General features: G+C 41.0%; 1 long non-coding RNA gene across 1 annotated transcript; it reads left to right on the forward strand.

Moving 5' to 3' along the window:
• Positions 1 to 20,663: 20,663 nt before the first annotated feature.
• On the forward strand, positions 20,664 to 22,489 carry LOC143412888 (uncharacterized). Its single transcript, XR_013093400.1, has 3 exons — positions 20,664 to 20,800; positions 21,268 to 21,371; positions 22,010 to 22,489. It is a non-coding gene; the product is annotated as an uncharacterized LOC143412888 (long non-coding RNA).
• Positions 22,490 to 23,818: the final 1,329 nt, after the last annotated feature.

Raw genomic sequence — 23,818 nt, forward strand, 5'->3', positions numbered from 1 at the left:
TTGTAGTTAAAATATGTGGTGGTATGTATAGTAGAGTGATGAAACCAAATTTAATTCAGGGGAGAGCTACAACAGTGAATGTCTACAGCTATCTGTAAAACATGGTGGAGGCTTTGTCATGAATTGGGGCTACATTTCAGCCAGTGGTGTTGAGGAATTTGTCAACACTGAGGGAAGTGTAAACATGGTAAAGTACCGTCAGATTTCTGTCCACCAGGTAATGCCATTTGGAAAGCATTTGACTGGCAACAAGTTGTTTTTTTGACAGTGACCCCAAACACACTGTTATTGTAGTAACAGCATGCCATATCAGTCACGATTAGCCTCAGAGCACAATACAGTGTGGGATCATCGTTACAGGCAATAGGAAAATCCTTCAAGTAATCTAAACTATTCCTGAAGACTACTTAAATAAATTACATGAAAGTTTAAGAGAGTTTAGGCTGCTTAAAGAGCAGTCATTGCCATACCAAATGTTACTTTTCAACATCATTATAATCAGTCAGATTCTAGTTTTGCTTTACATGGTGTATTACTATGTATGTTTGGACTTGTTTCAGTAAATTAACAGATTTTCCATTTTCCTTTCAAAATATAAAGAAATGTGAGGTCACCCAAGATTTTTGCACAATACTATATGTATGTGTTTATAGTTTAGAATACTTTGATAATGAATCATTTTTTAAAATTTCTGAAAATATTTTAGCATTATCTTGCATCACTTCCTGGAACCTTAATGTCATTTCACACACGCATTAGACCAACACAGCGCACTTCTTAAGTTGAAAGACAAACAAAGAATCTGCAGCAAACCTTTGCTCTTGTAAGGTCTTTACTTTACAATATAAAGTGCCTTCAGGAGATTGTTACTGTGATTTGGCAGTGTATAATTAGAACTGAATTAATCCGATGTTTAGCTCTTACAAAGTTTGAAAAACCACTGGTATAACCAGTATAATAAAATTGATTTAATTAATGGATTTTCTTCCATTTTCTTTTGTTTGTGTGTAAGAATTACAATGAAAAACTGCCAAATGGCAACAGCAATAGACCGCCTGCTCCAAAATGCATGTCTCTCTATTGGAAACAATTAATTGTCATGAATCAAGAAGCAATATATAACTTTCATTTGTGGCATAATATTTAGATATTAAAAAATTTTACTGCAAAAATATTTTTCTGCAAAATATGCTAAAAATACCATAACATCACAACCTAGTAATTACTGCAAAATCGTGGTTTTTGTCTAAATAATCTATTTTGCTCATTTGTACCATCATACCTTAATTTTTACAAGATAGCACACATGCTGTTTAATAATTTCGATTTCAAGGTAAACCATATCTGGTTTACCACTGCGCAAAGTAAGGAAGTAAAAGTTTATTTATATAGCACTTTTCACAGACAGATGTCACAAAGTGCATAACAGGAGAGGCAACAAAAAAACAATACAATCATAAATACATCATAAAATCCCTGGTCTAATTAAAAGCTTTTTGAAATAAAATTGTCTTTAGCTGCTTTTTGAAGGTCTCTACCGAGTCCAGGTGCTGTAGAAATAGAGGAAGTGCATTCCACAGTCTGGGTGCAACAGCTTGGAAAGATCGGTCCCCTCGAGTTCTAAAATGAGTGTGGGGGACAGCTAAAAGATTTTGATTTGATGACTTCAGGCTACGAGAAGGGGTATGTATACAAGTCAGATAAGCAATATAGGGAGTAGCCTGCCCCTGTAGTGCTCTAAAAGTTAAAACTAGAATTTTAAAATGGAACCTAAATCTGATTGGTAGCCAGTGTAGCGACTTTAAAACGGGACTTAAATATAAGCTCCTTTGTTTGAGCGAGTCAGTCTCGCTGCAGAGTTTTGAACAACCAGTAGACGAGCTAGCCTTTTCTTGTTTAGACAGAAACAGACTATTACAATAGTGGAGTCTTGTATTTTTTTTTTTTGCCTGTCCCGTTTGGCTCTTTTGCCATCAGAATTATTGTCTAAAGGCAAAGAAAGATGCCCAACGGATTTACTTTACCAAACTGACCATCCCAGCCTTGCCGTAATGGTCCATTTGATTCACCTTTTATTGTTTATTTTATTTTCACTTGCTGAATACGGGACAGACTTGACTGGAGGAAAGAAGGGGAGAAAGAAAGAGGGAAAGAGAAACAGCTGAGAAGAGGGACGGGGGAGAAGGGCAAAAGACAAAAACCAACAGAACGGGCAGAGAAAAAAAATGAAAAAAATGCATCTATTGATCACCTGGATCACCTGCTGAGAAAGAAAAAAGAAAACAAGCAGAAGAGAACAAGAGTAATAGAATAAACAGCATCACAATGATATATGGGAATATGACAGTAAATACTAAATGTTAAACATTGTGCAGCACATAAGATCAACAGAACACAGTGTGCTTTGAGGTAGGAGCCAAAAAGGGTGTAGTTTGTGGGTGTGATCACCCGTGTGTACACCTGTGAGCATGGACGCGCTTGTTTTTTTAAAAGGTTCCTTCATGTAATGATCTGCTAGAGGGTGTGTGTGTGTGTGGGGGGGGGGGGGGGGGGGACGGGACAGCCCCGTCCTCCAGGGCATGAAGCAGGTATGGAGGAGATCAAAACTCCAGACATCCAGAGGCCCCCAGAACACAAGAGACCAAGGAAGACCAACAGAGGGGCAGCTGCGCCACTGTCCCAGAAAGAGCTGAGGAGAGTCCCAGATGAGGGCTCACTCAGCAGCCGCGGAGCAGAAGCCAGGGGGAGTTGCAGTGACGCGCCCGTGAGCTCCGCCGGCAGCCAGCCGTGCCTGAGTGACCGAGCCCCAGGCCGAGAGGCCGGGGGCACCCCACCTCCGAAGTGGCCCGAGCGAGCCCCAGGCTCCAGGCCCCGATAAGAGGCCGCCAAGTGAGCCAGTGTGTACCTGGACGCCCATCCCCAGACACAAAGAACCACCAACGCACCGATGTCTGAGGGAGTCCGCCACTGGCAGGGGAAGTGGTGGTAGGGGGAGATAGGCCTCCAAACCTTGGAGGGAGTGGAGTCTTGTAGAGACAAAAACATGGATTATCACCTCAAGTTCAGTTGTTGACACCATAGATCTAAGTTTTGAGATGTTCCTCGAATGAAAAAAGCAGGTTCTTACTATCTGATTTAAGTTTCACTCCAGAGAAAAAGCTTCATCAAAAATAACACCTAGATTTGTGAGGTTACACTTCTGTGAGGAACCTAAATCACCCAGTCGCTGTTTAATATTGGACATTGCACTGTGTGGTGGCAGATTTCTTTTCTGATGTATTAATCACATATTTTAATCATATCACTTTAGTAATAGTAATACCACTTTCTCAACTTAGTATACCAAGATCACTCCTGAGACTAGTTGTATGCATGCATGTAGAATCTTATCACAAGTGGGCCTCTGCTATTTTCACTGTTAAATGAACAAATGGAATGAAAACCATAAAATAACAAAAGCTCCTTCTGATGCGAAAAAGGATGTGGTGCTACCTGTGTTATTTTAATTCTTTTATTCATAAAGTAATCTAATTTACTTGTTATAGCGGACGCCCTGGACCACTATCTCTGAAACGTGATTCCGTACTGTTCCCTGGTAATAACGTCCGGTCAGAGATGGGGAATGATGTCAGAGTGGAAGAACTTTATTTGCCACGAGCCCATATCAAACACACTCTCGCTGGCAAGTAAGGATGTGGTTCTGTAATTAATACAAATAAGAAATAACATAAACATCTCTCTCTCTTGTTTAGCATTTCTCATACTTCAGTATTACAGAGAACACCATACCAGATTACAAAAGGACAGATCCAGACACCAGAAACAGAGCTTAGAGCAGGGGTGGGCAAACTTTTTGGCTCAGGGGCCACACTGAATTTTAAAATTTACAAAACGGGCCAGGACAGCACCAGATGCATACATATCAAAGAAAAACATTAAGAAGGCATTATAGTGTTAATACTTACATTCACTTTTAGTGGGAACAGTGTTGTTGATCACCCTTTTTTGTCAGTGCGTCGAAATCTGGTGTTAGATTTGTTGTGGCAATTCTCAGAACAGATCTGAGGTGTTCATCACTCAACTGGGATCTGTGGGGGTGCTTTGTTGTTGTTCATCACACTGAAAGTCTGTTCACATACATATGTAGAGCCAAACAACACCAGCATCCTCTGTGACATCTTCTGGATCTTTGGAAATTTGGCTGCGTTTAATGATGCATAAAACGTATCCAGTTTAAGAGAGTTGAACTTCTCCTTTAAGACAGTGTCACATTGCAGATCAATCAGTTCCAACTGCAACTCCTGTGGCGCTGTTTCAGGGTCTTGTGTGAATGGACATGACAACAGGTGAAGTGGCTTTTCAATTTTCCCAAAATCAGAGAACCGACAGCAGAATTCCTCATGGAGGTCATCCAGTGATTTCCTGTATTTTTTCACATGTTGAGGTGCCTCTTTCAGCATAGCCAGTGTGGGAAAATGAGCGAACGACTTATGTGACATTTGTTTTGAGAATAAAACCAGCTTGGTTTTAAAGGCCCTGATGTTTGTGTACATTTCATGTACAAACTGGTCTTTCCCTTATAGCTTCACGTTCAGCTCATTCATGTGTGCCAGTATGTCCACAGCAAAAGCTAAATCACAAAGCCAATCTGTGTCACTCAGCTCAGGAAAAACACCATCTTTCTTAAGTAGCTTTCCCCAAACTTAACCAACGGACATTGGAGTGGTAAAGCAAGTCCTGGTGATCAGCGTCAATTTCTTCAAGAAACTTAATAAACTGACGATGCTGAAGCACTCTTTGAGAAACTCCCCGTCAGAGAATGGCTTGCTGGCCTTTGCTAATTTGAATGCCAGTAAATAACTTGCTTTTGTGCTTGATTCTTGAATGGTAGTTTGTCGGATAAAGGTGTTTTGCTGAGCCTGCAAACTAGCTGCCAATCTCTGAGTGGTAGTCATTCGTTCTTGCGTCGACAGGTTGTTAGCATAATTTGCATGCTTAGTGGAAAAGTGATGGCTGATGTTGTATTCCTTAAAAACCGCAACTGTTTCTTGGCAAATAAGACATACAGCCTTTGACCGAACTTCTGTGAAAAAGTATTTAGTTGTCCATTCCTTGTTAAACACTCGGCACTCACTGTCAACTTTTCTTTACTTTGGCCCCACTCATTGTTGCAGAAAGGTTCAGAGCAGAACAACAGAGAGTAGCCCGGGCTTGTACAGTTTTCACAGCACAAATGCGTATGTGGCGGGGCATGGCTTGCGCCAAGCTTGAGATCGGTGAGCTTGCCAGACCGGCTTCACCCCCACCAGAGGCTGGTGCACATCTACCCAGCCGCCTGTGAGCTGGGGCTCAGCCTGTGCCAGCCGTGGCACATCTACCTGCCACGCAGCCAACCTCCAGACAAGCTTCACCGGCGCCGCTGAATTCGGGGACGGCCAAATGAACTCACATCTCCCCGTCACTTGACCAGGGCCCGCTGGCCGGCAACAGTCCGGGCTGATTCCTTCTCCTCTCCCGCTCGCGGGGGGAGGGGGGGATGGAGTAGATTCTGCCAGATGGCTCCCAGCCTCAGTCGGGGGATAGGGGTATGTGGTGGGGCTTGGAAGCTGCAGCTCTGAGTGTCCAAATAAATAGATGCTTAAAAGCATGAATGTGTCATCGGGTCTGCCATGGTCACAGAGTACATAATTAGAGTAACTTCACACTGCGTGCCCTGCCCCTCGACTTCATGGCTCGAGACATGGATGAGACACACCAATCTGAATAAAAAGCCCAACGGGCCGTAGTTTGCCCACCCCTGGCTTAGAGTAATAACAAACAGGATGGCATAAAGAATCATAATCAGTTTAGGCCAATTTCCTCATTTGAGGCAATACCACCCTCTAGTTGACACAATTGCTCACTCAAACGCCGCCATGTGTACGCAGGCTTTATAAACAAGAACAGACTCGTATGCTAACTTAGTAACTCCATCAGGTAAAATCTTTGGGAACATTAACTCTCCACAATAACTGAAACAACTTAGAAATGAGGAATATCCTGTGGAGCCAGGCTACTACTTACCTATTCCTACAGCATAGCTGCTAACTCAAGGCAATAGTAACAGATGTCTACATTGGTACATTAACAGTAACAGAAATAAAATACGTTCCCAACGTGACTTACTGGTTCTATGAACGCACACTTGCCTGCCTTAGTCTGATTCAACTCAAGTCCATAACTTGCCTGCAGCAGCGTTACTCTCCGACTACACTTTTAATTGCCACTGCAAGGAGAGAACAGGTGAGCACACTGATTGGCTGTTGGCCCCTGGGGGAATCATGCTCCTCCCATGTAGGTAACACATGCCCTGGCCGGAGGACTTTTTACTTTACTTTTTCTCTTTTTTAAAAGTAACACGTTTTCACTGAAACACATCTTTCTCCACAGGTGTATGACAGACCTCTGCAGTCATTAAAAAAAATGGTTTTCTGGTGTCTGTATTTCTGCCTGTGACACATACATATTTTCCCTTTTCTCCTTAGTCTCAGATTCCTCATCTGTGTGTCAGCCAGTGTCTCAGTGCTTTCTTGTGGCTTTTTAAAAAAATTCTGGCCTGCTAACTCTCTCAGTCAGATTTGGATTGCAGTACTTAGCGTTAACTTTAGTTTTGATAACCCCAGTTGGGTCGACTAAACGAAAGCGAATGAACATCCTTTGTTTTGTAGGATTTCCACTTTGTTGACGTTTTTAAGCTCCAGGACAGTCACAATAGTCCTGTGACGGGGTGTGGTTGGCAGCTCAGCTGCAGGGGAGGGGTGGAGTAGCAGGTTCAGGGCCTGTGAAGGTATGTGTCGTGAAGGTATGTGTGTGTGTGTGTGTAGTGGGTCAAGATGTGACCCTGTGAAGACTCCCCAAAGCTGGTGCCAGGAGTCCAGCAGTCCATCTAAACAAAGGGCTCTTATACTTAGACATATACAGAGTAGGTGTCCTCCCATAGTATAAATCGGTAAAAGAAGGTATGACCTCATGACTCCAAGATGTGTGTGTGCATGCCAGAACACTCTGGAAGGCACACAGTCTTTACAGACTGCTAAGGATCAGACATCCTATCAATATGCAATTGATTATAAAACTCTAAGCATATATGAGTAAATATTTCTAAGTATAAATGTATAAACCTTACACATACCTTCCCTATTTCAGTAGCGGCCGCGGTCGGAGAGGGGAGACTGCTACCGAAGGAACACAGAAGCCAGGGCAGCAAGCACTGGAAATTACCATAACAAAGAGTGTGTGTGTGTGTGTGAAAAATAAAAATAAGAGGTAGGGTACAACCTGGACAGGTCACCAGTTTATCACAGGGAGAACACTGAGAGAGTGACACTTTTGAATCAACAGGACCAGAGCGTGGCATGTTTTTAATTCAACGGTGCATTATTTTTAGCGTTGCAGAGCTTTTCCTGTCTTTTCTTGCATGTCAAAAACTTTCAAACGTAAATTTTCACATTTCAAAAAAACACTAAAATGCCTCAGTTTAAACAGTTGCTATGTTGTCATATTTGTACTATTTCAGATTTTAAAATGCTTCATTAATTTTAATCATTATTTGTTTTGACATTCTCAGTCCCTCATCTCGGAAATGTTTCTGAAATGTTTCTGTATATTCTTATAGAGACTATTTAAGAAAATAAAGTTGTTTACCAGCAGCCAACAGCTTTCATGAATGAGATAAATAGAATGAATTGAATATGGTTTCTTTCCACTTGGCTTTCACTACATGGGTTTCCAAAAAATAAAAATAAATGCTATTTTAGTCAAAGATCTGCTATACAAAGGCAAATGATAACTTCATACTAATTTCTTAGTTTTAGGTTGTTTCCTCTTGTTATATTAATAACATCTTAGTCATATGACTTCCTCTAGACTTGAGAAAAGGAGAAACTGTGACACAAGTATATTCTGTGCTGGAGAGCTGATCATGTGATAATTAAACTGGGTTCTTACGAATGATGGAGGATATTTATGTCAACATTGACCACACTGTTAGCCTTTGCAGTAATTTCCATAGCTTAGTACTGCAAAATCAACAGTAAAAAACTCTAAAGGATGTTTGCAGTTTAGTACTGTAATTTGCATGTAATGTGTGAAAATTCCACGAGATTACATTATTTTTATGGTAACTCACCGTCAGTGTTGGGACTAACGCATTATTAAGTAACTCGTTACAGTAACTACGTTATTATTGTGGTAACGAGCACGGTAACTAGTTATTATGCCAAAATCAGGAACTCGTTACTGGGATTTAGATAGGGTCGTTACTCGTTACTTCGTGTGGTGGCTATCGCGGAGCTTCCACAGATTCAGTAACATTAGCAAGTGGTGGAGGCCAGCGGGTGGATGAGAGAAAGGGGAGGCAAGAGGAGAGACCCGAAGCGGCCGCCCGTCCGAGTGTCAGGTGAACTGAACTTCAGGTAAGAAGTTATAACCTGTAGTCTCTCTGGGTCAGATATGAACCAAGTTTAGGTGGAGTTTATTTTCGTTGTGCTGACTTTTTCGTACTGCGTGCTAGCTAGCATGACGGAGTTTCTATACAGCTGGGTGGGTGCTATGTTACTGATGTTGAACTTTATTTTGTTCATACCGTTAATTATTAGAGTTGCCAACCGTCCCGTAAAAAACAGAATCAGTATTCAGTATTCAGAGAAAATATCACGCGCTTCGTTTCGTATTGAGGTGAAAAGGAACATTTTGTCCCGGATTTCAGCTACAATGAAAAAGACACAAAGTTATTCTGTGTCTTTGCTGCACAGCTGCCTCTTCTTCTCTCATTCTCTCCCCCTCCCTCTCCTGTTGCTACTTCAATCATGAAACTGATCAATGATCAGCTGATCGGCTTTTCTCTCGTGTTTATTTATCGTCCACTTTGCGCCAGAAAGAGGAAACCAGCGGATGTCGCGCTAAACAACAGCAGCACGTTGTCGCGGTTCGGATTTTGAGGAAGAGACATACGACTGGTAGTAGTGGGTCAACACAGATTATTTTATTATAACACACAGTACAGTGTGGGAAGAGCCGGACTTCTTCGAGCAGACCGCTCCCCATCCTTATATTACCCTGATGACGTCACAGTTAGATCTTACTGGAAATGATAACAGTTCCCCACACTCAAAAAGTTCTCCTTATATAGACATCAGATGCTACTTTAGAGACAAACAAGTGTGTGATATTTTGTGCAGTTTGTGAGACTATGTGTTGAACAGAGAGTCTGTCCTCAAACGACCTCCCCGTTCTTAATATGTGTGTGTGTGAACGTGTGTGTTTTCCATGACTCTCTGTGTGCATGTTTGTGTAAGAGGCCCAGCTGGACCCACAGCTTCTGCTGGTGCTTTTCACCACATAATAGAGTATTACATCTCTGTGCTTGTCCTGCTAGACCTTAGTGCAGCATTCGATACTGTTGACCATAATATCCTATTAGAGCGATTAGAACATGCTGTAGGTATTACAGGTACTGCACTGCAGTGGTTTGTATCATATCTATCTAATAGACTCCAGTTTGTGCATGTAAATGGAGAGTCCTCTTCACTAGGGATGGGTATCGTTTAGGTTTTATCCGATACCGGTGCCAAATCGGTACTTTTGGAACGGTGCCGGTGCTCAAACGGTGCTCAAACCGGTGCTTAAAGAATGGAGAACACAAAATTGGTCCAAAAACCTCTCATGGTCAGCTGGTTTTTTGTAAAAAGATAACAATGTTAGCCTTTTCTGCAGCTATGGGGCATATATGGTATCACTCTTAGCTGGAAGCAGTGCTTAAACAATGGAAAAAATACAAACTTTGTCCAAAAACCTCTCATGTTTAGCTGTTTCCCTCTTTTTCTTTGGTCATTTTAGCCTTTTTGGCCAGGGTGAAGGGAGTATCTGCCATCAAACAAGAAGACAGCCGCATGTAGCTATGATGATGTTTGCTAGTTCACCTTACGTGCATTAATGTAATAACGTGGTTAGCCTACTCAACGTAAATTACACACGAACAACATTAAGCTACTCACGCAGAGAAGAACGGCTGCTACTGCCATCAAATACGGCGCATTTCTCAGCTTTTAAAAAAACGCTATGCGTCGCCAGGTGTTTCATGAGATTCGAGGTGTTACCTCCTTTGACAGTATCACACTATCAGCTTAAAGCACTTGTTGCAGGCTGCTGAGTTTGCATATTTTGCTGTGAAGTACAGCCAGACTTTTGTCCGCTTCGCCTTGGGCATTTTTAATCTGTAGCTCTGCATAAAAGAACGTACGTACCTGGCCCCGCCTACTATCCTCGGAAACGTAAAATGATTGGCTAGAAGTGTATCACAGCTCAGGAAAAAAAAGCACCGAAATAAAGCACCAAAATGTGCGCTGCTTTTCGGTCTGGTTACTACCGTTTATGTCAGAACCGGTGCCATGATGGCACCGGACACCGGTACCCATCCCTACTCTTCACACACTGAGGTTAATTATGGAGTTCCACAGGGTTCAGTGCTAGGACCAATTCTGTTTACATTATACATGCTTCTCTTAGGCAGTATCATTAGAAGACATAGCATACATTTTCACTGCTATGCTGATGACACCCAGCTCTATCTGTCCATGAAGCCAGATGACACACACCAATTAGTTAAACTGCAGGAATGTTTTAAAGACATAAAGACCTGGATGGCCGCTAACTTTCTGCTTCTTAATTCAGATAAAACTGAGGTTATTGTACTCGGCCCTGAAAATCTTAGAAATATGGTATCTAACCAGATTCTTACTCTGGATGGCATTACCTTGGCCTCCAGTAACGCTGTGAGGAACCTTGGAATCATCTTTGACCAGGACATGTCCTTCAACGCACATATTAAACAAATATGTAAGACTGCGTTCTTCCATTTGCGCAACATCTCTAAAATTAGAAATATCCTGTCTCAGAGTGACGCTGAAAAACTAGTTCATGCATTTATTACTTCCAGGCTGGACTACTGTAATTCATTATTATCAGGATGTCCAAAAAACTCACTGAAAAGCCTTCAGCTAATCCAAAATGCTGCAGCAAGAGTACTGACAGGGACTAGAAAGAGAGAGCATATTTCTCCTGTTTTGGCTTCCCTTCATTGGCTTCCTGTTAAATCCAGAATTGAATTCAAAATCCTGCTCCTCACATACAAGGTCTTAAATAATCAGGCCCCATCTTATCTTAATGACCTTGTAGTACCATATCACCCTATTAGAGCACTTCGCTCTCGCTCTGCAGGCCTACTTGTTGTTCCTAGAGTATTTAAAAGTAGAATGGGAGGGAGAGCCTTCAGTTTTCAGGCCCCTCTTCTGTGGAACCAGCTTCCAGTTTGGATTCGGGAGACAGACACTATCGCTACTTTTAAGATTAGGCTTAAAACTTTCCTTTTTTCTAAAGCATATAGTTAGGGCTGGACCAGGTGACCCTGAATCCTCCCTTAGTTATGCTGCAATAGATGTAGGCTGCCGGGGGATTCCCATGATGCATTGAGTTTTTCCTTTCCAGTCACCTTTCTCACTCACTATGTATTAACAGACCTCTCTGCATTGAATCATATCTGTTATTAACCTCTGTCTCTCTTCCAGAGCATGTCTTTATCCTGTCTTCCTTCTCTCACCCCAACCGGTCGCAGCAGATGGCCGCCCCTCCCTGAGCCTGGTTCTGCCGGAGGTTTCTTCCTGTTAAAAGGGAGTTTTTCCTTCCCACTGTCGCCAAAGTGCTTGCTCATAGGGGGTCATATGATTGTTGGGTTTTTCTCTGTATCTATGAAGCGACTTTTGTTGTGATTTGGCGCTATATAAATAAAATTGAATTGAATTGAATACTTTGTAACAGCCACTATGGTGTGGTGTCCCTTTAAGACACCCAAGTCGAGGGTTGATGGTGTCATCAGTTTGTGCCACTGCTCTGCTCTCTCTCTCTGTGAAGGTGTGAACATGTGCTTACACGCTAGTACATGAGGAGGGACGGATTTTATGTTTCACCTCTCCAGACACCTTTGTTTGCAACGTTATGGGTTGTACGAACACTGTGCGCTATGTTTACTAAGCTGCAGCCGTTCAACCGGGCTTATATGGTTGATGAAGAGAAGGTATATTAAAGAACACACTGTGGAATTCCCAACGCCAGCGTGAGTGTGTATTCTTTTGGCTACCCTGCTAGGTGTTTTGCCGCCTCCTCTCAACCACTAAACGCAACCCGACGTTACAAAATGGCGCCCGAACATCTTCTCTTGGACCTCAGTATGCAGTATCTTCGAGCAGTTGATGATTGGTACATAAAAAGGTACGACGCGGCAAAGTGGCTGTCCGCCATGTTTCGCGGGAACGGACCAGGCTGGCCTGGACGAGGACGTCGGGAGGATCAAAGGGTCGCGGCGGTGCATTTCCATGGCAGCGGCTGGAGCTGCTCCAGCGTGGTTTGTGGACTGTGGCGCCGTTCTCTGTTTGGCCTCTTCGTCGTGGCTCCATTGGATGCGCGTGGACCTGCGTTTCCTGGGCGTGGGTTCGATGCAGCTTTGCCATAGTTCCTGAATTTGCATTTTTTTTCTTATGTATTTCGTGTTGGTTACTGTTGTAACATGACTGTTGTTTGGGTTTTCTACAGTACTTTCTGGTACTGTTTTCACATATTATGCTGTCTGTTGCAAGTTTGTGAAGTAGAAGAAACACAATGAAAGAAAAAGGGTATTTCATTCTGTAATTGTCCTGGCTATCCTAAGTTTATTTTCTTTCTTTAACATTTGTTTAAATGGACATTCACCATGTGGGACACTGTCATGTATGCCAGTTTGTCAATATTGCACTGTACATTTCCCTGTTTTGGTTTTAACTTCTTATCCTGCTGACCATGTATGGAGGCTGGTTAAGTCTGGACTGTACCAATGCTGTGCAGGTGTGTAACAATTCCTCCACGACCTGCTTACTACCTAAAGTAGCTCTGTGTGGTGAAAGGGGGTAGCGGGAGGAGGGTCACCTGGGTCCGGCTGAGGGCAGCCTTTGTTTAACCCGGGGAGAATATGTAACAGCCACTATGGTGTGGTGTCCCTTTAAGACACCCAAGTCGAGGGTTGATGGTGTCATCAGTTTGTGCCACTGCTCTGCTCTCTCTCTCTGTGATGGTGTGAACATGTGCTTACACGCTAGTGCATGAGGAGGGACGGATTTTATGTTTCACCTCTCCAGACACCTTTGTTTGCAACGTTATGGGTTGTACGAACACTGTGCGCTATGTTTACTAAGCTGCAGCCGTTCAACCGGGCTTATATGGTTGATGAAGAGAAGGTATATTAAAGAACACACTGTGGAATTCCCAACGCCAGCGTGAGTGTGTATTCTTTTGGCTACCCTGCTAGGTGTTTTGCCGCCTCCTCTCAACCACTAAACGCAACCCGACGTTACAACTTCTAGAATGTGTTTTATCCTGCGTGCTCTGAAATAAATGATAAATGATACATGATAAACTGAAGATAAGTAATACAGACTAATGAAGTAATGATGAAATAATGACAGTGCATATAAATGATAACAAAGTGACAGTAAAATAACAGGTTTTTCTCGACAATGTTTAAGCTTGATCAGCTGTTGTTAGAATTTATTTAATATTTATTTCTAGTATCAGCTGATGTTTGCTGGAGCCACAGCTGCAAAAAAGCTGCTGGTCATGATGTCGGTTTGAATATGTGGTGAGAGGGAAACATGAAGATGAAACCAGGAGATGTCCTTACTGGATCATCAGAGCTGAGCAGGTGATGGAGAAACAGGTTTACCTTTTAAGTGACATGAATGAGTTGAAGAGAAGTTATGAACTGTTTCTGAGAGACAAATAACACCAGGATCCTTTTCTAAGTAGCTGACAGCTGGTAACTGTGTAGGGGCGGGTCTAGCAAAGTGTTGTCCGGGGTCCATGTACGGAATTAAAAGGGAAAGGGGGGCACAAAGAAATACTTTTCTTTCTTATTCTCATTTCAAATGTCTCGCTTTTAAAAAATAATTATCTGAATCTTACAACAAACGATTGATAGATTGATACATATATACCATCAGAAGAGTGTACATCACTGTCACAACAGTGTTTGTTTTCATTCAAAGGCTTTATGATTTTTGCTATAATGGCGGGCCGGTCTCTAGTCAAAACGCCCGGGCTGATTTTTTGTCCCAGTCCAGCCCTGTATGCAGCTCATCTGCAGTCTGGTGTTACCTACATCTTCCTACTCGGAAGGCAGAATTTCTGAGTTCTGAGTACATTCAAAAGCACCACGACTGCAGTTTTTGTGTTGGATGTAAGAAGCGCACATGACGCTGTGACGTAGGCTAGAATCATGGCAGCAGTCAATGACGGTCCAGGCGTGGGATTTCTCTCGTGGAAATATGCACATTATCTTTTCCTTTCTATTGGTAGGTGGCACAGTGCACTTGTGGCAAGTAAGCAAGCTAGAAGACTGGCAAAGTTATGGAAGCAACACATTAACAAGAGAATTCTGAGTAAAACCAAAGTTACTTTTCCTAGTAACTAGTTACTTTGAAAGTAACGAGTAACTTAAAGTAACTGAGTTACTTTTGAGAGAAGTAACTAGTAATGTAACTAAGTTACTAATTTAAAGTAACTTACCCAACACTGTTCATGAGTGACCCAAAGATCTGTACATTTTTTGTTTGTTTGTTTGTTTGTTTGTTTCGAGCTTGTAATTCAAAGATTTCTCTGGATTTTCAAATGGTAACATTAACAGTTGATAAAATCTCCTGATTGATTTGAATTTTACATTTAAAAGTATAATTCCTAAATGCTTATGATTAGAGTTGGGAGAGAGGAAATTAGGACAGGAGGCAAAATAAAGGCCTCTGTCCTATCACCTCATCCATGAGGGCAAAGCAGGGCCAAGTAGCAGCAGTGGGCTTCCCACTGACTCCCTCTCCTGACCCTGGATACTTGCAATCCTAAAGGCAGAGGAAATGACAGTAGACAAATAAAAACAACACAACAACTCTTAGTAATTGCACATTTATTAACTTGTGTTCTTAAGAATTATCTTCTTGATAACACACAAACATACTTTGTATTTTTATTTATTTTTTTGTCCTGATCACACGCAACAAATAAGAGAAGAGAGGAAACCATGGCAACTATGTTAATCCCTAAATCCAAAAGTTTGCACAGCAGAACACAAGAGGAATACCGTCTGGACATCACAAGTTCTGTACAGCAGCGGTCTGTGGAACTGTAGATAGTATTATACTGCTAGCAGGCTCCTGCGTAGCTGCAAGAGCAAATAATTATAACAAAAACAGCATTACAGGAAAAGGTGCAGAAGTAGCATTACATGAGAGGGTGCAAAAGGGAAGCACTAACTATTGACTAACACATCTTGATAAGTATAGATCAAAAAGCAGAACTAGGTAGAGAGTTTGACGTAGGAGAGACAAACTTGCCAGCAGTTTATCTCAGTTAACAAGAGGAGAAGGCATGTGTTTGGCTCCTTCACATAGTGGACATTGAGTTGTTGTGTGGGCACCACTAGTCCATGTCTGTTGCTGTAACAGTAGTTCATGTTTAGAATAAAAAAATTCCAGGTCACTGATTTGATCGGGGCAATAGTGCCTAAAATGTTGTCAAAGGAGCTTGCAAAGAAAAGCGTCTGGACTTCTTTAAGTTGCTTGAAGACGTTTCACCTCTCATCCGAGAAGACTCAGCAGTCCATCTGCATCTTAAGGATAAAGGACACTCTTTCGAGGATGCCAATGTTCACATTTTGGACAGAGAGGACAGATGGTTTGAAAGAGGAGTGAAAGAAGCCATCTATGTCCACTGTGAGCGACCATCTTTGAACAGAGGCGGGAGTTTACGACACCAACTCTCTGCCATCTATAATCCAGTTTTGAGATCCCTTCCCAGACGCCTTAACGCCCACTCACATCCTGGGCCATCTGACCTCAGGAATTCGCATGATAAGGTGGGGCCAGGTTTCACAATGAACACACCCGAAACTCTGGCTGATTGGGACCCACACCCAGTTACACACCTTGGCTCAGGCGATTAGAGGGGTCAGGGGGGGGTCCTTTTGTCCCTCTGTGGGGGGTTTCTCCCACTAGGTTTATATCTGGGACTCTCCACCATTTGACCTTAGAACTGAAGAAGCTTCTCGGATGAGAGGTGAAACGTCTTCAAGCAACTTAAAGAAGTCCAGACGCTTTTCTTTGCAAGCTCCTTTGACTAAGATGACCTGGATGACTGAGAACCTTCACAGACATATGCCTAAAATGTTGCACAATTTTGCTGAGAGATCTTTTACTTTGTGGTAATCTTAGATGAGTAGTTTTATGGACAAAAACCACCAGGTCATTCAGTGTTCCCTTAGTGCTAATGTATAAGAGATGTTGGTGTACTATAACTGAAGTAATGTTGTTAAGTCCTTAAAGTCATATTCTGTTATTGTCATGACTGTATTTGAAACTATTTTTATTTTTGTATGATACCTGATATATATTGAATATGGGTGAAGTAAACTAAAGTCTAAAATACTTAGTCATTTGTTTAATAGTAATTTAACATTATATAATTCACAAATAAATTTTAAATGGTTTAAAAGCATGTAGAATGTCATATTCTACATGCATAGGCAAGTTTTTTCTCCTTTTGTTATCAAGAAGCAAAGACAAAAAGGAAAAAAAAAGAAACAGGGCAGGGTTCGGTGGTTGAATCATCCGTCCCCACCAATGCCAAAACCAAATCTACGCCCTTGCGTGAAACATATGTCAAATGTATCCCTGGTGAATGATATCAAGTCATCTTGAGCCACAAACAACAGTCCTGTAACAAGGTAGAAGCTGCAATCAGTTTTGGGCAGTGACTTTTATATATCCTTTATTTATCCAGTTAAAAAAAATCTTGTTGACATTTAAGATTTATTTTTTAAGGGTAATCTGGCCAAGAGGACAGCAGACAGTCCAACATAGCAATAGTTCTGTAAACATACTTTAAGTGGACAAAACGGATCAGACTGGTTATAGAGTGGCCCGTTGTTTATCGCGGGAGTTGCGTTCTAAAAATAACCCGCAATAAGTGAAATCCGTGAAGTAGCGAGCTTTATTTTTTACAATTATTATAGATGCTTTAATTTGTAAAAACCCTCACTACACACTTTAAACAGTTTTCTCAGGCAGGCATGAACATTTTCACACTCTTCTCAACATACATAAGGATATTACATATAAAAACACACGGAAACATTGGAAATCAGTTTTTAGCAGGCAAACACTTTTTGCCACAACATTGGCAACAATTCAGTCACTGAAATTAGCCATGAGATGTGACATAGGTAGGTAGGATCCTTTGGAGCATCCTTCCTCTGAATTTGGACACAGCCATAGACTCACGATTTTCACACTGAAGCATCGTAATGATCTGATGGTTATTCTCACCACTTTTTGGTGGATGTGATCAACCTGTGAGGAGTAATACATGTAGATATAAAAAAAAGGAGACATTTCCTGTTGCCACTAGGTGGGACTGTAACTAATACTGACAACAGGCATATCAATGTGTTGGTGCTGTCAGTGTGGATGAAGTCATCATCCCTGTGAAGTTTGGGAGAGGTTAGACTGGATTTCTTTGAGTTACAGCAATTTAATTGTTCACACTGAAATTTGCCATGCTGCCACGCCCTTTTGATGAAAACTCACAGTATTCAAGGTAAACCAGCATCAACTCTTTAAGGCTTTCGTGGAAAACTTTGAGGTTGCTGAGGTCACCCACATGTAAACTGTACCTCAAAGTATAAAACTGTTCCTGTTCCCACTAGGTGGTGCTCAGAGCTCAGGGGAGCTCAGATTTTTCATGTTTGTAGGGGGCACTACTGGGCCATTTTGCCTTGCCCATGTCTAAAGCCATTAAAATAAGTAATTTTTCACCAGACCTAATGCATGTGCAAAATTTCATGAGTTTTTGAGCATGTCTAGGCCCACAAAAAGCCAACTCATTTCAATTCAAAGGCACACAAGATCAACAACAGACACAAAACAAAACAGAGAACAGCAAAGCAGCAGCACCTTGCATCTACACAGAAACATTTGTAGGTCTTAGACAACCTGGATGACCTAGCAGTTTCATATACTTTGTTTCAAAGAGACTTTGCAGTAGAGTTAATCATGCAAACCCCTCAGAAGTCCAAAGCTCCCTAAAGGGAATTAGAGAGACAAAAAGAATACTCAGGAATGTGTAATAGGCGAGTTTATACGTGTATTTTCTTTCTTTTTGTTTGAAATTACTGGCCTATTGTACCTCTTTCCTTATCTGTTACGCCAACCGGTGTTATCATTGGTATGTTCTGGTCATGCTGCAAAGGTGATATGTGTTGATAGGGGTGGGATGGGGGTGGAAAGGGACTCAGTATGATGTATGTTTGTGATGTCGTATATAAGACAGTTACCTTTTGTTCTAAAAACAAAGAAACATTGCATTACACAAAAAAACTGATCATAATCAGTCCTTTATGAGTGGAGACTTGGATTGGTTGAAAAAGAAAATATACACCAAACTCTGATCATCTCTAGTGGGTTTTTTTTTTTTACATTTTAGATACTCCAGCAACTTTTTACTGACAGGTTTTTCTGTTGAATTTTGGTGGAAAAGTTGGGAGCTTTACTCTCTATTGGATTTATATTTTATTACTGTCATTTGTATTGTGAAATATCTAACTATATATGCTTAGAGGTGTATAATCAATTGTGTAGTGATAGGATGTGTGATCCTTAGTGGTCAGCAAAGACTTTGTGTGCATTCCAGAGTGCCCTGGCATTCACACCCACATCCTGGGAGCATGGGAGAGGTCAAACCTTCTTTTATTGTTTTATAGTAGGATAAACGTATCTATGTCTGTTTTAGACAAACACACACACACACACACACACACACACACACACACACACACACACACACACACACACACACACACACACACACACACACACACACACACACACACAGACGGTACTCTTTGTTCACATGTATACCTATGTAAGATATCCTATGTTAATGAACCTATGCATATTCATGTAACCTCAATAAAGAGCAGTGTTACGAGGGAGCAGACGAGAGCAACTGGGGTCAAGCGAAGGAACGGCGTTTGTCCAGTTCTCTCTCGTGCACGAGAAACATAAAGAACTTTGCCTGCTTGGTATTCAATGCTTTTTGCTATGTAGTTGAATTGTCTTGAATGTTCCAGCGAATAGGTTTATGCTACGAACCTATCACTCTCCCCCATTAATAAATACATTTTCACAGAATTATAGAGTATTTAAAGGTTTGAGATCTTAGTCAGTAATCTACACTATTCATTACTGAGATTATAAGACTTTTTTTTAAAAAAATGAACATTGAAAGTTCTTTATAAAACTCTGAAAAAAAAGTTTGACTTCTGTATCCTTTCATATGAATACAACATATCTAATGGTCTAGTTTCAGTGGTAGCATAGCTGCACAAACCACATATTGAGTAAGCGACTTCCTTAAAAAGAAAAATAAACGAAAAGTTTGTGAGACTCTCACACTTCACATGTCCTGTGCCACAGAGCTGAGCTCTCAGAAATAATCCACATCCTTTCATGCAATGGAGGAAATTTATGTCAATGAACGCTATGTCAAACCTGCCAACAAGCCATCTATAAAAAAACCCACAGGTAAGAAAGAAAATACAACTTAAAACCACTTTAAATTTACATTGTTAAATCTGTTATTACTATTATCACCCCCCTTCACCACAACCACCTTTTTATTTTTACTTTTCAGGTCCAAGGAGCTACAAGAGAAGCTTTTATTTAGTTGTTATTCTCTCGTTGGGGCTGCTGGCTGGACTTCTCACTCTTGCTTTGTACTGTGAGTTCTGTTGTTTTGCTTTGTTGTCATTTTTTCTTTTGTTAGTGTTGTGGTGTTGTGTACACACACACACACACACACACACACACACACACACACACACACACACACACACACACACACACACACATATGCACCAGTATAAAACTGACTTTATTAACAAGTGTTACCTTTTAAACATGTTTTAACATTACTCCTGGCAATGCATATATTTTTGCATAGCTCTCAAATAAATCAGCAACAGTGTTGTGACGTCAAAGACATCTTTTCTTATTTATCTGTATTTCAGACAAAAACTCGTTACAAGATTCAGCTGAATATCTCTCAGTGAGTAAAAAACTTTCCTCAATGCAAATGTCTCTGCAGTTCGTAACCAACTTTCTTCTATGACTGAGGAGAGAGACCTGCTGAAGGCCAACCTCACTGAAATGACCAAAGAGCTGGAGAGACTGCAGCGTTTTGTAAAAGGTTTTACTCTGAAATTCAGTGATTCAATTTTCCAGCAATAGATGGAAATGTTTTCTCATTATATCTGAACTGACAGAATTTGACAAATTTAAGAAAGCAAACTTTAATCTTCATTGATATGTTTCACGTGAATCATTGTCATCATTGTTGCATCTCCTCTGCATTGCAGTGTCAGGATCACAAGGCCTTTTATATATAGATGGTATAAAATATAGATTCCAGTTAATTAACAGAGACCAAATAAATCACTGCTGAATGTTCCATGTTGGTCTTTAATATTTCTTATTTGATGTTTCTTCCAGAGAAAACCTGTCCTACAGGATGGAGAAAGTTCAGTTGTAGCTGTTATCTCCTGTCTGAAAGCTCTGGTTCCTGGCATTCAGCTAGAAAACACTGCACAGACCAAGGAGCAGATTTGGTGGTGATAGACAGCCCTGAAGAACAGGTACAAAGTTCATGCATGTTGTGTTTGTTAATGAATATTGACTCTCAAACCCCACGTTGTTATGAACATGACTTTCCCAGTTGGAATAAAAATGTTTCCATAAAAGTTTCCACTAGTTTAACAAGGAACTATCAAAATAAAACAGGAAACATGAGACAGACTGAGATGTGGACTTGACACTGGAACCGCAGAAGAACAGACATCAAAACATAACTTGACTAGACGCGACACAAGGAACACAGGAGAGGCAGAGAGACAGAAACCAAGAGACTAGAAATTGTAAATAACAATAAAATCAATAACTATTAATAATTAAAAAACACTGGGTCACAGACCCAGGACCATGACAGTTCCTCCGTTACACTGAAATAGTGTTGGGTGTGAGAGTGATTAGAATCTGTAGCTAAAAGACAGAGATAAAAGGGAGTCTAGTGATTCATAACAATGTTTGTGTGCTTGTTTAACAGAACTTCATCGCTTCATTCACCCAGAAAAAGACTTGGATTGGTTTAAGTGACATAGAACAAGAGGGAACGTGGAAATGGGTAGATGGAACGCCTCTGACTCTGCAGTAAGTCTTTGAGTTCAACCAGTATATTACATATATTTGTAATAAATAAATATTTTTTTATAAATAATATTTATTTACTAAGTAAATATTATGTTTTATAAATAAAGAAGTAATGTTTTTTAGTTTATTTATTTCCTTGGTGAAGTTATTTCATCGAGAAAATAACTTCATTGACAAACCTAGACACCAGGAACTGAAGATCTTAGAGACTGTTTTGGCCTTACCCGGATATGACTTGTTATTAACTAAACATTTTATGATGAATAATGAAAAAAAAAAAACAACAGACCCAGGAGACAAAAGCCAATGCTATCATTCATCCATCTATCCATCCACTTTCTTACCCACTTAGCAACTTATTATTAGAGACAGAGGGTTGTGCATGTATCCATAACTCACAATGCTCACAATGGATTAAACATGCTACCAGTAGTCATTTTCCCCATGTTGTTTTAAATGTAATTTTTATATATATATATATATATATATATATATATATATATATATATATATATGTGTGTGTGTGTGTGTGTGTGTGTGTGTGTGTGTGTGTGTGTGTGTGTGTGTGTGTGTGCGCGTGTGTGTGTGTGTGTGTGTGTATTTTTTTTTTTTAATTTTTTTTTTTATTGACTCACCAGATACTGGGCATCTCATCAGCCTGACAACAAGTTGCCTGCAGAGAACTGTGGTCATATCAGATATCAAGGAACTTCCTGGAATGATCAATCATGTGAAGATTCTTTCCAGTGGGTCTGTGAAAAAGTACTGTGACAGCTAGATTTTTACAGATTTTTTAAATAAGGCTATGATTGTTATTTTATTTGCATTTTTATATATCCTTTTCTGAATAAGTATTAAGCTTTAGTGAAAAACAACCCTTGAAATATACCTATGCGTATAATAACAGTAATAATAATCAGTGACCCATTTTATTTGGATAGCACTTTTAAAAACATACAGTCACAATATGCTTCACATTTTGGGTAAAACATAGAATACAGTCTTCTGTGCATTTGTACATACATACATACTTCCAGAGACACATTAGATCTGTAGACAAAAACATAATTTTGTTCTTATTCTTATTCTTATTATTAAAGATTGATTAGTTTGCATTCTGGTGGGGAAGAAATGACTGGAAGTAAATTCAGCAAACATAAACTCAAGTCCTATTGCATACTACCTTTTTGGAAATTATCTTTTTATTATAACTGTATTACCTGAATGATCAAATAGCATCTCAAAGATTAGACCTAAGAGCTTCATCTAGAGAGGACTGTTAAAATTGTTACATTGTTACAACATGTGGGCATTATTGAGTAATTTGCCATACAATATTAGAGTGTTTTTAGTTTGAAACATAGCTAAACTGTTCTCAGGTGTACTGGCTGAAATCTGCACTGGTTAAACATTTGCATTTATATTGCTTAATGTGTGCTCGCTTGTTATTGTGACCGCTGAAAGCATTTAAACTAATGTTATCTTCACTTTATTGTTATTATTGTAGTTGGAAAACAGATTATTTTCTCTTGCTGTGTGTGTGTATGTGCATATAGTGTTTTACTGTATTTATGTGTTTTTCTTATTTTTTTAATCTACTGTACAGATTACAGAAAAAATAGTTTTTACACAAATAAAGCATTTATCAAGCATTCTACTTGCTAAAAATCTGATGCAGAAAATTATAAGGTCCTGCCATTAAAAAAATAATTTTAATGATGCATCCATCCATCCATCCATCTTCATCCGCTTTATCCGGGGCCGGGTCGCGGGGGCAGCAGCCTAAGCAAAGAGGCCCAGACCTCCCTCTCCCCAGCCACCTCCTCCAGCTTATCCGGGGGAATACCAAGGCGTTCCCAGGCCAGCCGATAGATATAATCTCTCCAGCGTGTCCTGGGTCTGCCCCGGGGCCTCCTCCCGGTGGGACATGCCTGGAACACCTCACCCAGGAAGCCCCCAGGGGGCATCCTTGTCAGATGCCCGAACCACCTCAGCTGGCTCCTTTCGATGTGGAGCAGCAGCTGCTCTACTCTGAGCCCCTCCCGGATGGCCGAACTTCTCACCCTATCTCTAAGGGAGAGGCCAGCCACCCTTCGGAGGAAGCTCATTTCTGCCGCTTGTATCCGCGATCTCGTTCTTTCGGTCACTACCCACAGCTCGTGGCCATAGGTGAGGGTAGGGACGTAGATCGACCGGTAAATTGAGAGCTTCGCTTTTACACTCAGCTCCCTCTTGACCACGACGGACCGGTGCAGCGTCTGCATTACTGCAGCTGCAGCCCCAATCCGTCTGTCGATCTCCGGCTCCCTTCTCCCATCACTCGCGAACAAGACCCCGAGATACTTGAACTCCTCCACTTGGGGCAGGAACTCATCCCCGACCCGGAGTGGGCACTCCACCCTTTTCCGGCTGAGAACCATGGCCTCAGATTTGGAGGTGCTGATCCT

The sequence above is a fragment of the Maylandia zebra genome, linkage group LG16 (genome assembly GCF_041146795.1).
Source record: "Maylandia zebra isolate NMK-2024a linkage group LG16, Mzebra_GT3a, whole genome shotgun sequence".
Lineage (NCBI taxonomy): Eukaryota > Metazoa > Chordata > Actinopteri > Cichliformes > Cichlidae > Maylandia > Maylandia zebra.